We start from the raw sequence: 13,879 nt of genomic DNA on the forward strand, positions 1-13,879 counted from the left end.
TCTCCCTCTTCTGTCACCCAGGCTGGAGTGCTGGATTGCAGTGGCACGATTTCAGCTCCCTGAAACCTCTGCCTCCCGGGCTCAAGTGATTCTCCTGCTTAAGCCTCCAAAGTAGCTGGGGCTACAGGTATGTACCACCATGCCAGACTAATTTTTGTTACAATTTAAAGACATTAGAAATTTATTTATTTCACCTGAGAACTAGCTTTTTCTGCCTGCAGATATGTTAGCTTGCTCAACTCCTAGATTTCCAGAATAAATTCTTAATTTCCTCTTTAGCTAAATGATAGTGTAGTTCAGAAGGTAAGTTAGATGACCAATGAATGCTTTTTGCATCTTAGCACTATTTAGCCATTGCCTTGCCAACCACAACCCAAACTCCAGATTCAGGCCTACAGTCTTTTCTTGACACTCTTCTAGAGAGAGAAGAAAATGTTATTGATCCACAACTTTGGGGGAAGTTAAGAAGGAGGCAGAGTCAGCTTGGAATTGAGTGAGTCCTGTGAAGATTTTCCATTTCAGATGTCTAACAGGGCCTTCGCACATGAAAATTATTAAGTTTCACAATTATGTGCTAGTTTAAGCAAATACCTGGAAGGCAATTGACAAGCATATTTAAGCCTCTTTGTAAGAGGGATTGCTATGCACAGGGATTTGAAAAACATCAGCTTTACTGGGCTAGTTTCTTGTGTAACGATTGTAATGTATTACATTTACATATATTTTAAAGCCAGCAAAACTCTTTCACAAGTGGCTTGTCATTGCCAAGCATGTGTTAGAAATGATTGAAAACTCTACAAAGTGAATTAAAAGTGTAAAAATGCTACATATTTTTATCATGAAAAATGAAACCAAATGTTTTAAAAGCTGAACATTTTCGGACAATATATGGCAATAATCAGTCAATGGTTTCAGCCTTAGTTTTACCACTTGTCTACTGTGGGCTTAAAGTTGATGTCTTATTGCATTGCAAATTATCTGATAAGAGAAAATAAAATAAAATAAATTTTACCAACATGAAAGGGTACCAATAACAAGAAAATTGTGGCCAGGCGCAGTGACTCACGCCTGTAATCCTAGCACTTTGGGAGACTGAGGCAGGTGTATTGCCTGAGCTCAGGAGATCAAGACCAGTCTGAGCAACAAGGTGGAACCCCATCTCTACTAAAATACAAAAAAATTAGCTGGGTGTGGTGGTAGGCACCTGTAATCCCAGCTACTCTGGAGGCTGAGACAGGAGAATCGTTTGAACCCAGAAGGCAGAGATTGAAGTGAGCCGAGATCACACCATTACACTTCAGCCTGGGCAACTGAGCAAGACTCAGTCTCAAAAAAAAAAAAAAAGAAAAGAAAAGAAAAGAAAATTGTAAGGAGTTTTCTCAATTAATAACCCACATAAGATAATTCTTTCCATGTATCAGTCACGATACTAAGCACTTTATATTTGTTTATGTTATGTAATCATTATATCATGCATGCAAGGTAATGAGTATTATTTTCCTCATTTTATAAAAGAGGAAACTGATGTTTGAGGCTAATTTGCTTAAGACCACAGAATTAGCAAAGGCAAAGATAAGTGAATGTATCCTTGATACCCTTTAACACTTCATACACAGCTTCCCCACAATGTCCAGTATTAACTTCATAAATGAGCCATACCACCAATATGAGAAAATAAGAAACGTCCACATGTGCCAATTATTCACGTATGATCTCTTAGCTCCTTCTATACTCTGCCCTGTAATGTTGGCATTGAGACATTGTGAACTGCCTTTCCAAGATTCCTTTCTTAGCTGTCTTTCTGATGGATTCTGTCAATATGAGGCACTACAGGAAAATTGGAATGAGAGAGAAGATAGAAGGGACTTCTGACAGCTGCCATTGTAGTATCAGTTGAGCTTCCTGGCAGCAATTATTTCCAGCCTCCAGCTTCTTCAGGCAGTCTCAGAACCAGTCTTATCAAACCTTCTCCAAAATACCAGCACCAACTAGTCCTGCTCAGTGGGGCTCCACATCCAAGCTCCTATGTTCTTGAAGTTCAACAATTCTCTTTGTTCATGCAGCCCTGGACATGACTGATGGCTCCGTTCATTATCTTGGTTTCTTCGGTGTTCTTTTCTTCTCTTTTTTCCTTTCTTTTGCCTCCTTCTACTACAAAACCTATACAGCCAATTTCAGTAAGCTCTGTTGAAATATTTGGTTTAGTTTCTCTTTTCCTCATAAGACCCTGAACAAAACAATACTTGGTACCATGAATAAAACATTCAAAGGAGATATTCTAGGATTGATTTGGTTATGCCTTTGCCCATGAGCACAGCTGATGAAAAATAGGATACTGCTGATCTCTGCTATGTTGTGACAGTGGGAAGAATTAAATTATCATCTTTGTTTGCTTAGAGTGAAGCACCTTTTGAAACAAGTGCTTTGGAAGACCAAGTAGCTGATGCGCTTACTGTTATTATAGTAATAATGACCACAAGAATTACGTGGTGGGTTGGCTGCTTTCAAATGCATGGAAGAGTTTACAGGAAAAAAAAATCAAAGCCCTGTGTTGTAAAGCAACAGCTCAAGTAAGGGCCAGACAATCAGTCAAGTTATTACAGTAAAAATACCCAAGAGAGGTTGGAATTTCTTTTTTCCTCATGATGGTAAAGCAAAACTATTACCACTCAGGGAATTATAGGAATCACTGACATTAAGAAAGACTGAAAGATGCAGATAGATTCCTACCTCTATTTAAATTCTTTAATAGAGACAGGAAATAGAGATTCATATCTCTATTTAACTCTGTCATTGGGACAGATCAAAAGGATATTGGAGAATAATGGTGGATTTTAATTAATTGTATAAGGTTAACTAATTATAACAGTTGCTCCAGATATTATTTACCAGGGCAAGTCTATACATCTCCCAACACCTGACACCTTTTTTTTTTTTTCTCTATACCAATTTGTAAGGATCACCAGAAGCAGTTTGCTTTCACTTGTCAGGAGCAACAGTATACCTTTACTGTCTTGCCTCAAGACTATGTCAAATATCTTACTCTTTGATATAATCTAGTTCACAGAGGTCTCAATGACAAGCATGTCCCACAAAACATCATGCTGTTCCTCTTCATTGATGGCAACATGCTGATTGGATCTCATGAGCAGGAAGTAGCAAGTACCCTAAACAATGTATTAAGACACATGTATGTCAGAGAGTAAGAATGAAATACCAAAAAAATTCACAGGCCTGCCACCTTGGTGAATTTCAGGACATCCAATGATTTGGAATTTGATGGAATATCCCTTTAAGTGAAAGATAGTTGCTACACTTCACGCTGCATGGTAGGCTGTTTGGATTTTAGGGACAATGTAGGCCCATTTGGGTGTGCTAATACAACCCATTTATTAATTTAACTATAAAGTGACTAGGGCTTAGTGAGATCCAGGGGAAAAGGTAGCATTTCACCATCCAGTCCACAACTCTGTTCGTTCATCCTTGTGACTCAGAAGATGCTTGGGTACTCCTTGTATCTGACAAACAGGCATGTTGTGTGGAGCATCTTACAAGCTACAATAGAGAGATCACAGTGCAGATCCACAGAGATACAGTTAAAAAAAATATGATACTCTCTTTGGCAGACATCTATTCTCCTTTGGAGAAGCAGCTTTTATATTTTGCTGGGCTCTTATACAGCCTGAAAGCCTAATCATGAGACATCAAATGATGATGTAGACTGAGATTGCTGTCATAAAACTGGTGTTCTAAAAACTGGTGCCTTTGGCCAGGTGCGGTGGCTCAAACCTATAATCCCAGCACTTTGGGAGGCCGAGGTGGGTGGATCACCTGAGGTCAGGAGTTTGAGACCAGCCTGGCCAACATGGTGAAGCCCCATTTCTACTAAAACTATAAAAACTAGTCGGGCATGGTGGCATGTGCCTATAGTCCCAGCTACTCTGGAGGCTAAGGCAGGAGAATCACTTGAACCTGGGAGGCAGAGGTTGCAGTGAGCTGAGATCGAGCCACTGCACTCCAGCCTGTGCATCAAAGTGAGACTCTGTCTCAAATAACAACAATAATAATAATAAAATAAAACCTGGTGTTACTATAAAGCTGCATGTACACAATAGCAATTCCACCATTATTCCACCATCAAATGAGAACCATAGATAAGATATCTACCTTGAGCAGATCTGAAAGTTACATTTCAGGATCTCGGGCTTGTAGCTCACCTCTACCTGCTTCCTTGCCTCCTCTTACTCAATCCCTCAATCCACACCTCTGACGTCATGTCAAAGTGTTACTGGGGAGGAAAAAATTTCGGGCCTGACTTACAAATGTTACTGCACAACATGTTTGTACCTACCAGAAGTGGTTTTAGTACTGCAGGTACAAATGGGAAGTTCCTGAAAGAAAATCCTCCCGGTGGAGAAAACTTTGAATTGTGCATTTGGTGATCCATTTTATCTGGAGTGAAAAATGGTCAAGGATGTAGGTATATATTAAGTCACGGGCATCAGATTACCTAAATGACCAGAAAATTGCAAGGGAAAAGATTGATAGTAAGGAAGTCTGGGGAGAAGCTTATAGATGAAGTTTTTAGAATGGACACAGAGTTTAGAGATTGTTTTACCTTGTATGAATTTCTGCCACATGGCATTCTTTGCAGAATAAGATCCCATTCATCAAACAGAAAAAAAAAAAAAAAAAAAAACTAAAGATTTTGTGGACAAGGACTAATCCTCCTCACCAGGAATACCTAATTAACTATCATGATATTCCACCTAACATTGCTTCCAACCAAGAGACACATTTGTCAACAACACAAAAAGAGCCATAGTGGTCTCATGGACACAGAATTAGCGAATGTTCTCCATCACTCAGAAGCAACTGGCCTGATAAAATGGTGGAGTATCCTACAGAAATCTCAGTTGGGAGACAACACCCTGAAAAAATGTATAGGATTTATAGAAGATTTCATTTATAGGATGCAATATAATTTTCTGCATAGTAACCAGTGTAAGATGCAGTTTTTCCCATAGCCTAGATACAGGAATTGCAGAATCAAGCAGTGAAAATAGAAATGATTTCTCCATTACTTCTAAAAAAAAATCCACTTACAAAAACTTTGCTGTCTTTTAAACTTTGCTGAACTAAAGGTATTTGTCCCTAAATGAGGTGTGTTCCCAGTAAGCAGCACAACAGTTTTATTGAATTGGAATTTGAGACTGTAACTGGGCCAATTTGGGTTTTTAATGTCAATGAAACAGGCAAGGATGAAGGCAATTCTACTGGCTGAAGTGATTCCCTGATTGTCAAGAAGAAGTTGGATTGTTACAATACAATGAGGGAAGAAAGGGTGTCTGGAAGTCAGGAAATACTCTGACATGCTTCTGAGTACTTCAATGTCCAGTAGTAAAAGTTAATTGAAAATTATAACAAGTGAATAAATTCAGTACCACCACTGAAGCTGCCTGCAGGGAAAGGTGACATGAAATGGGTAGTGTTAAGAATGATGTTATAAAAACTAATGACCGCTTTGTGACCAATTACAGTGAAAGAACTGTAGCAGCTTGGTGAGTTGTTTCTATACAATTTTATATTCATGTTATATATTCATATGAATCAACTAATTCTACCTTCCACATCTTCTCTTACTATTTTATGAGTTTTTGTCTGCAAGTTACAAATCAGGTAGGAAGTTAAGACTGCCTTGGGGCCGGGCATGGTGTCTCACGCCTGTAATCCCAACACTTTAGAAGACTGAGGTGGGTGGATTACTTGAAGTCAGGGGTTCGAGACCAGCCTGGCCAGCGTGGTGAAGCCCCATCTCTACCAAAAATACAAAAAAATTAGCCAGGCATGGTGGCAGGCACCTGTAATCCCAGCTGCTTGGGAGGCTGAGGCAGGAGAATCACTGGAACCAAGAAGGCATAGATTGATTACAGTTAGCCAAGATTGTGCCACTGCACTCCTGCCTGGGCCATACAGCAAGACTCAGTCTCAAAAACAAACAAACAAAATACATTGGAGAGGATCCACGCCAAGATGGCCAAACAGGAACAGCTCCAGCCTCCAGCTCCCAGTATGAGCGACACAGAAGATGGGTGATTTCTGCACTTCCAACAGAGGGACCGGGTTCATCTCACTGGGGTGTGTCAGACAGTGGGGGCAGGACAGTGGGCGCAGCCCAACGAGCAAGAGCCGAAGCAGGGTGAGGCATCACCTCGCCCGGGAAGTGCACAGAGGAAGGGAATTCCCTTTCCTAGCCAAGTGAAACCGTGACACACAACACCTAGAAAATCAGGTCACTCCCACCCTAATACTGCGCTTTACCAAGGGTCTTAGCAAACGTCACACCAGGAGATTATATCCCGTGCCTGGCTCAGAGCATCCCACACCCACGAAGCCTCCCTCATTGCTATCACTACAGTCTGAGATCTAACTGCAAGGCAGCAGTGAGACTGGGGGAGGGGCGCCCACCATTGCTGAGGCTTAAGTAGGTAAACAAAGTGACCAGGAAGCTTGAACTGGGTGGAGCCCACCACAGCTCAAGGATGCCTGCCTGCCTCTGTAGACTCTACCTCTGGGGACAGGGCATAGCCAAACAAAAGGCAGCAGAAACCTCTGCAGATGTGAATGTCCTTGTGTGACAGCTTTGAAGAGATTAGTGGTTTTCCCAGCATGGAGTTTGAGATCTGAGAACGGACAGATTGTCTGCTCAAGTGGGTCCCTGACCCCTGAGTAGCCTAACTGGGAGACATCCCCCACTAGGGACAGACTGACATCTCACACCTCACATGGCTGGGGACACCTCTGAGACAAAGCTTCCAGAGGAATAGTCAGACAGCCACATTCGCTGTTCAGCAATATTCACTCTTCTGCAACCTCCACTGCAGATACCCAGACAAACAGGGTCTGGAGTGGACCTCGAGCAAACGCCAACAGACCTGCAGCTGAGGATCCTGACTGGTAGAAGGAAAAGTCACAAACAGAAAGGACATCCACACCAAAATCCCATGTGTACGTCACTATCATCAAAGATCAAAGGTAGATAAAGCCACAAAGATGGGGAAAAAGCAGTACAGAAAAGCTGAAAATTCTAAAAATCAGAGTGCCTCTCCCCCTCCAAAGGAATGCAGCTCCTTGCCAGCAACGGAACAAAGCTGGATGGAGAATGACTTTGACAAGTTGAGAGAAGAAGACTTCAGCCAAACTTCTCTGAGCTAAAGGAGGAATTATGAACCCAGCACAAAGAAACTAAAAACCATGAAAAAAGATTTGACGAATGGCTAACTAGAATAACCAGTGCAGAGAAGTCCATAAATGAACTGATAAAGATGAAAACCATGATGCAAGAACTACATGACAAATGCAAAAGCTTCAGTAACTGATTTGATCAACTGGAAGAAAGGATATCAGTGATTGAAGATCAAATGAATGAAATGAAGCAAGAGGAGAAGTTTAGAGAAAAAAGAGTAAAAAGAAATTAACAAAGACTCCAAGGAATATGGGACTATGTGAAAAGACCAAATCTATGTCGATTGGTGTACCTGAAAGTGACGGGGAGAATGGAACCAAGTTGGAAAACACTGCAGGATATTATCCAGGAGAACTTCCCCAACCTAGCAAAGGAGGCCAACATTCAAATTCAGGAAATACAGAGAACGCCATAAAGATACTCCTCGAGAAGAGCAACTCCAAGACACGTAATTGTCAGATTCACCAAAGTTGAAATGAAGGAAAAAATGTTAAGGGCAGCCAGAGAGAAAGGTCGGGTTACTCACGAAGGGAAGCCCATCAGACTAACAGTGGATCTCTCGGCAGAAACGCAACAAGCCAGAAGCGAGTAGGGGCCAATATTCAACATTCTTAAAGAAAAGAATTTTCAACCCAGAATTTCATATCCAGCCAAACTAAGTTTCATAAGTGAAGGAGAAATAAAATCCTTTACAGATAAGCAAATGCTGAGAGATTTTGTCACCACGAGGCCTGCCCTACAAGATCTCCTGAAGGAAGCACTAAACATGGAAAGGAACAACTGGTACCAGCCATTGCAAAAACATGCCAAAATGTAAAGACCATTGATGCTGGGAAGAAACTGCTTCAACTAGTGAGCAAAATAAGCAGCTAACATCATAATAACAGGATCAAGTTCACACATAACAATATTAACCTTAAATGTAAATGGGCCAAATGCTCCAATTAAAAGACACAGACTGGCAAATTGGATAAAGAGTCAAGACTCATCAATTTGCTGTATCCAGGAGACCCATCTCACGTGCAGGGACACACATAGGTTCAAAATAAAGGGATGAAGGAAGATCTACCAAGCAAATGGAAAACAAAAAAAGGTAGGAGTTGCAATCCTAGTCTCTGATAAAACAGGCTTTAAACCAACAAAGATCAAAAGAGACAAAGAAGGCCATTACATAATGGTAAAGGGATCAATTCAACAAGAAGAGAGAACTATCCTAAATATATATGCACCCAATACAGGAGTGCCTAGATTCAGAAAGCAAGTCCTTAAAGACTTACAAAGAGACTTAGACTCCCACACAATAATAATGGGAGACTTTAACACCCCACTATCAACAATAGACAGATCAACAAGACAGAATGTTAACAAGGATATCCAGGAATTGAATTCAACTCTGCACCAAGCAGACCTGATAGACATCTATAGAACTCTCCACCCAAATCAACAGAATATACATTCTTCTCAGCACCACATCGCACTTATTCCAAAATCGACCACATAGTTGGAAGTAAAACACTTCTCAGAAAATGTAAAAGAACAGAAATTATAACAAACTGTCTCTCAGACCACAGTGCAATCAAACTAGAACTCAGGACTAAGAAACTCCATCAAAACTGCTTAACTACATGGAAACTGAACAACCTGCTCCTGAATGACTACTGGGTACATAACGAAATGAAGGCAGAAATAAAGATGTTCTTTGAAACCAATGAGAACAAAGATACAACATACCAGAATCGCTGGGACATATTTAAAGCAGTGTGTGGAAGGAAATTTATAGCACTAAATGCCCACAAGAGAAAGCAGGAAAGGTTTAAAATTGACACCGTAACATCATAATTAAAAGAACTAGAGAAGCAAGAGCAAACACATTCAAAAGCTAGCAGAAGGCAAGAAATAACTAAGATCAGAGCAGAACTGAAGGAGATAGAGACATAAAAAAATCCTTCAAAAAATCAATGAATTCAGGCGCTGGTTTTTAGAAAAGATCAACAAAATTGATAGACCGCTAGCAAGACTAATAAAGAAGAAAAGAGAGAAGAATCAAACAGATGCAATAAAAAATGATAAAGGGGATATCACTACCGACCCCACAAAAATACAAACTACCATCAGAGAATACTATAAACACCTCTATGCAAATAAACTAGAAAATCTAGAAGAAATGGATAATTTCCTGGACACTTATACTCTTCCAAGACTAAAGCAGGAGAAGTTGAATCCCCGAATAGACCAATAACAGGTTCTGAAATTGAGGCAATAATTAATAGCCTACCAACCAAAAAAAGTCCAGGACCAGACGGATTCACAGCCGAATCCTAGCAGAGGTACAAGGAGGACCTGGTACCATTCCTTCTGAAATTATTCCAATCAATAGAAAAAGAGGGAATCCTCCCTAACTCATTTTATGAGACCAACATCATCCTGGTACCAAAGCCTGGCAGAGACACAACAAAAAAAGAGAATTCTAGACCAATATCCCTGATGAACATTGATGCAAAAATCCTCAATAAAATACTGGCAAACTGGATCCAGCAGCACGTCAAAAAGCTTATCCACCATGATCAAGTGGGCTTCATCCCTGGGATGCAAGGCTGGTTCAACATATGCAAATCAATAAATGTAATTCAGCATATAAACAGAACCAAAGACAAAAATCGCATGATTATCTCAAAAGATGCAGAAAAGGCCTTTGACAAAATTCAACAGCCCTTCATGCTAAAAACTCTCAATAAATTCGTTACTGATGGAACACATCTCAAAATAATAAGAGCTACTTATGACAAACCCACAACCAATATCATACTGAATGGGCAAAAACTGGAAGCATTCCCCTTGAAAACTGGCACAAGACAGGGATGCCCTCTCTCACCACTCCTATTCAACATAGTATTGGAAGTTCTGGCCAGGGCAATCAGGCATGAGAAAGAAATAAAGGGCATTCAATTAGGAAAAGAGGAAGTCAAATTGTTCCTGTTTGCAGATGACATGATTGTATATTTAGAAAACCCCATCATCTCAGTCCAAAATCTCCTTAAGCTGATAAGCAACTTCAGCAAAGTCTCATGATACAAAATCAGGGTGCAAAAGTTACTAGCATTCTTATACACCAATAACAGACAAACAGAGAGACAAATTGTGAGTGAAATCCCATCCACAATTGCTTCAAAGAGAAGAAAATACCTAGGAATCCAACTTACAAGGCATGTGAAGGACCTCTTCAAGGAGAACTACAAACCACTGCTCAATGAAATAAAAGAGGACACAAACAAATGGAAGAACATTCCATGCTCATGGATAGGAATAATCAATATGGTGAAAATGGGCATACTGCCCAAGGTAATTTATAGATTCAATGCCATCCCCATTAAGCTACCAATGGCTTTCTTCACAGAATTGAAAAAAACTACTTTAAAGTTCATATGGAACCAAAACACAGCCTGCATTGCCAAGACAGTCCTAAGCCAAAAGAACAAAGCTGGAGGCATCATGCTACCTAATTTCCAACTATGCTACAAAGCTACAGTAACTAAAACAGCATGGTACTGGTACTAAAACAGAGATATAGACCAATGGAACAGAACAGAGCCCTCAAAAATAATACCATACATCTACAACCATCTAATCTTTGACAAACCTGACAAAAACAAGAAGTGGTAAAGGATTCCCTATTTAATAAATGGTGCTGGGAAAACTGGCTAGCCGTAAGTAGAAAGCTGAAACTGGACCCCTTCTTTATACCTTATACAAAAATTAATTCAAGATGGATTAGAGACTTAAATGTTAGACCTAAAACCTAAAAACCCTAGAAGAAAACCTAGGCAATACCATTCAGGACATAGGCATGGGCAAGGACTTCATGTCTAAAACACCAAAAGGAATGGCAACAAAAGCCAAAATTGATTAATGGGATCTAATTAAACTAAAGAGCTTCTGCACAGCAAAAGAAACTACCATCAGAGTGAACAGGCAACCTACAGAATGGGAGAAAATTTTTGCAATCTACTCGTCTGACAAAGGGCTAATATCCAGAACCTACAAAGAACTCAAACAAATTTACAAGAAAAAAAACAAACAACCCCATCAAAAAGTGGGCAAAGGATATGAACAGACACTTCTCAAAAGAAGACATTTATGCAGCCAACAGACACATAAAAAAATGCATATCATCACTAGCTATCAGAGAAATGCAAATCAAAACCACAATGAGATACCATCTCACACCAGTTAGAATGGCGATCATTAAAAATCAGGAAACAACAGGTGCTGGAGAGGATGTGGAGAAACAGGAACACTTTTACACTGGTGGTGGGACTGTAAACTAGTTCAACCATTGTGGAAGACAGTGTGGCAATTCCTCAAGGATCTAGAACTAGAAATGCCATTTGACCCAGCCATCCCATTACAAAGGATTATAAATGATGCTGCTATAAAGACACATGCACACATATGTTTATTGCGGCACTATTCACAATAGCAAAGACTTGGAATCAACCCAAATGTCCATCAGTGACAGACTGGATTAAGTAAATGTGGCACATATACACCATGGAATACTATGCAGCCATAAAAAAGGATGAGTTTGCGTCCTTTGTAGGGACATGGATGCAGCTGGAAACCATCATTCTCAGCAAACTATTGCAAGGACGGAAAACCAAACACCACATGTTCTCACTCATAGGTGAGAATTGAACAATGAGAACACTTGGAAAAAGGAAGGGGAACATCACACACTGGGGCCTGTTATGGGATGGGGGTAGAGGGGAGGGATAGCATTAGGAGATACACCTAATTTAAATGACAAGTTATTGGATGTGGCACACCAACATGACACATGTATACATATGCAACAGACCTACATGTTGTGCACATGTACCCTAGAACTCAAAGTATAATAATAAGAAAAAAATACTTTGGAACAGGAAAAAAACATCTTCCAGATATGCGTTCAGTGACTTTTCCATGAGGTAGGTACCATCACTATTAGCATTTTGAATCTCTGCTTGTGGGGGCATGGATGGAAACACCTTTGTTTGCAGGAGAGACTGTCTTCCTGTTAGAGTAAAGGGTAAAATTGTTACTGTTGCAGGACAGTTCAAACACATGTAGAAAGGTGAGTATTGGTCCTGGGTATTCAAAGAGGTGACCATGCTAGTTATTTGTCTATTGTCACTCAGTTACAATTCGAAGCTCCTATATTCTGCTATGCGATAATAGGGCTGAGACTGAGCAAATTACATTTTACTGATTCCTTTAATGCTGACTTTGTCCTCGGTTCTGACAACCGGAAGCTCTAGATGGAGAATGGGACATGGAAGTCAAAGAAAAGTCACTTTCTCCCTTCCCTTTTTTTCTTTAACTTTTCTTTTTGCTTTTTGGCTGTTTCCTGTCATCATCCCCGCAGCACTGGCAGTTAGACGTTTGCCCCAACAACAGCGGTTGGCTCCAGCCTCCAGCTTTCTTTCCCCACCTTAGAAGCAGCAGCAGAAGCAGGATAGTAAGCCCTGCAGAGTTTTGAGCAACATATTCCAAGGGCATATCAGCGAGCTCTTGTTGTGCTCTGTACTTACCTCCGCCTCCTAGATTCAAGCAATTCTCCTGCCTCAGCCTCCCAAGTAGCTGGGATTACAGGTGCCCGCCACCACGCCCAGCTAATTTTTATATTTTTAGTGGAGATGAGGTTTCACCATGTTGGCCAGGATGGTCTCTATCTCCTGACCTCAGATGATCCACCCGCCTCCGCCTCCCAAAATGCTGGGATTACAGGTCTGAGCCACCCTGCTCAGCCTGTAATTATCATTTTTAGTAGGCTAAAATACTGTCTTTTTGTTCTTTTGGCCCTCAAGTATTTCCCTATGTTAAACAATTCACTTGTATCTTTAACTTGTATCTTTTAAAATACCTCAGGTAGTTTTTCTCTTTCTGATTTGATCATGACTCACAAATGACAGGTAAAACATGCTGCTATTTGAGTTTTTTTGGTGTATATATGGCGACATTTAGTGGTATTTAAGAATTACCTTTAGAAGTCCCTTCTTTGTTCTAGTGAATCTCTCATGTTAAATGATTAGGTCAAAGTCAGAGACCCAAATTGGATAGGTGAAAAAATTTGGAACACTCAAAGTAGGAAGATTTCCTTCGTCCGTTAGGAAAGACTGGAAAGACACAAATGGCGTGAGTATTTTATGACATGTGCTTGGAGATGTCAATGGTTTATAAGACGCGGTGTGCAAACTCCTGATGGTTTCCAAGACATCTTCAGGGGATTTGTGAGTTCACACCTATTCTCATAATAATACCAAGACATTATTTGTCATTTTCACCGTGTTATCATTTGTGTTCATTTTGCAAAATCAATGGAGTGTAAAACTGCTGATGCTATTGCTTGAAACAAGGCCATGGCACCAGCCTCAACTTGCCTATATTCTTCACCACCACACACTCCTTGATAAGAAAAGAAAGGACAATTTTACTTAAGAAGGTCCTTGAAAGAGCAGTAAATATGATTACTTTTATAAAAGTTTGGCCCACACATAGAGATTTATTTATTTTTTAATTTCTGCTCAACAGAATGGGCAGTATGTACCAAGCACTCGTGATGTCTGTCAAATGGTTGTCACTAGAAAACGCACT

The sequence above is a fragment of the Trachypithecus francoisi genome, unplaced genomic scaffold (assembly GCF_009764315.1).
Source record: "Trachypithecus francoisi isolate TF-2019V2 unplaced genomic scaffold, Tfra_2.0 Lachesis_group3, whole genome shotgun sequence".
Classification (NCBI taxonomy): domain Eukaryota; kingdom Metazoa; phylum Chordata; class Mammalia; order Primates; family Cercopithecidae; genus Trachypithecus; species Trachypithecus francoisi.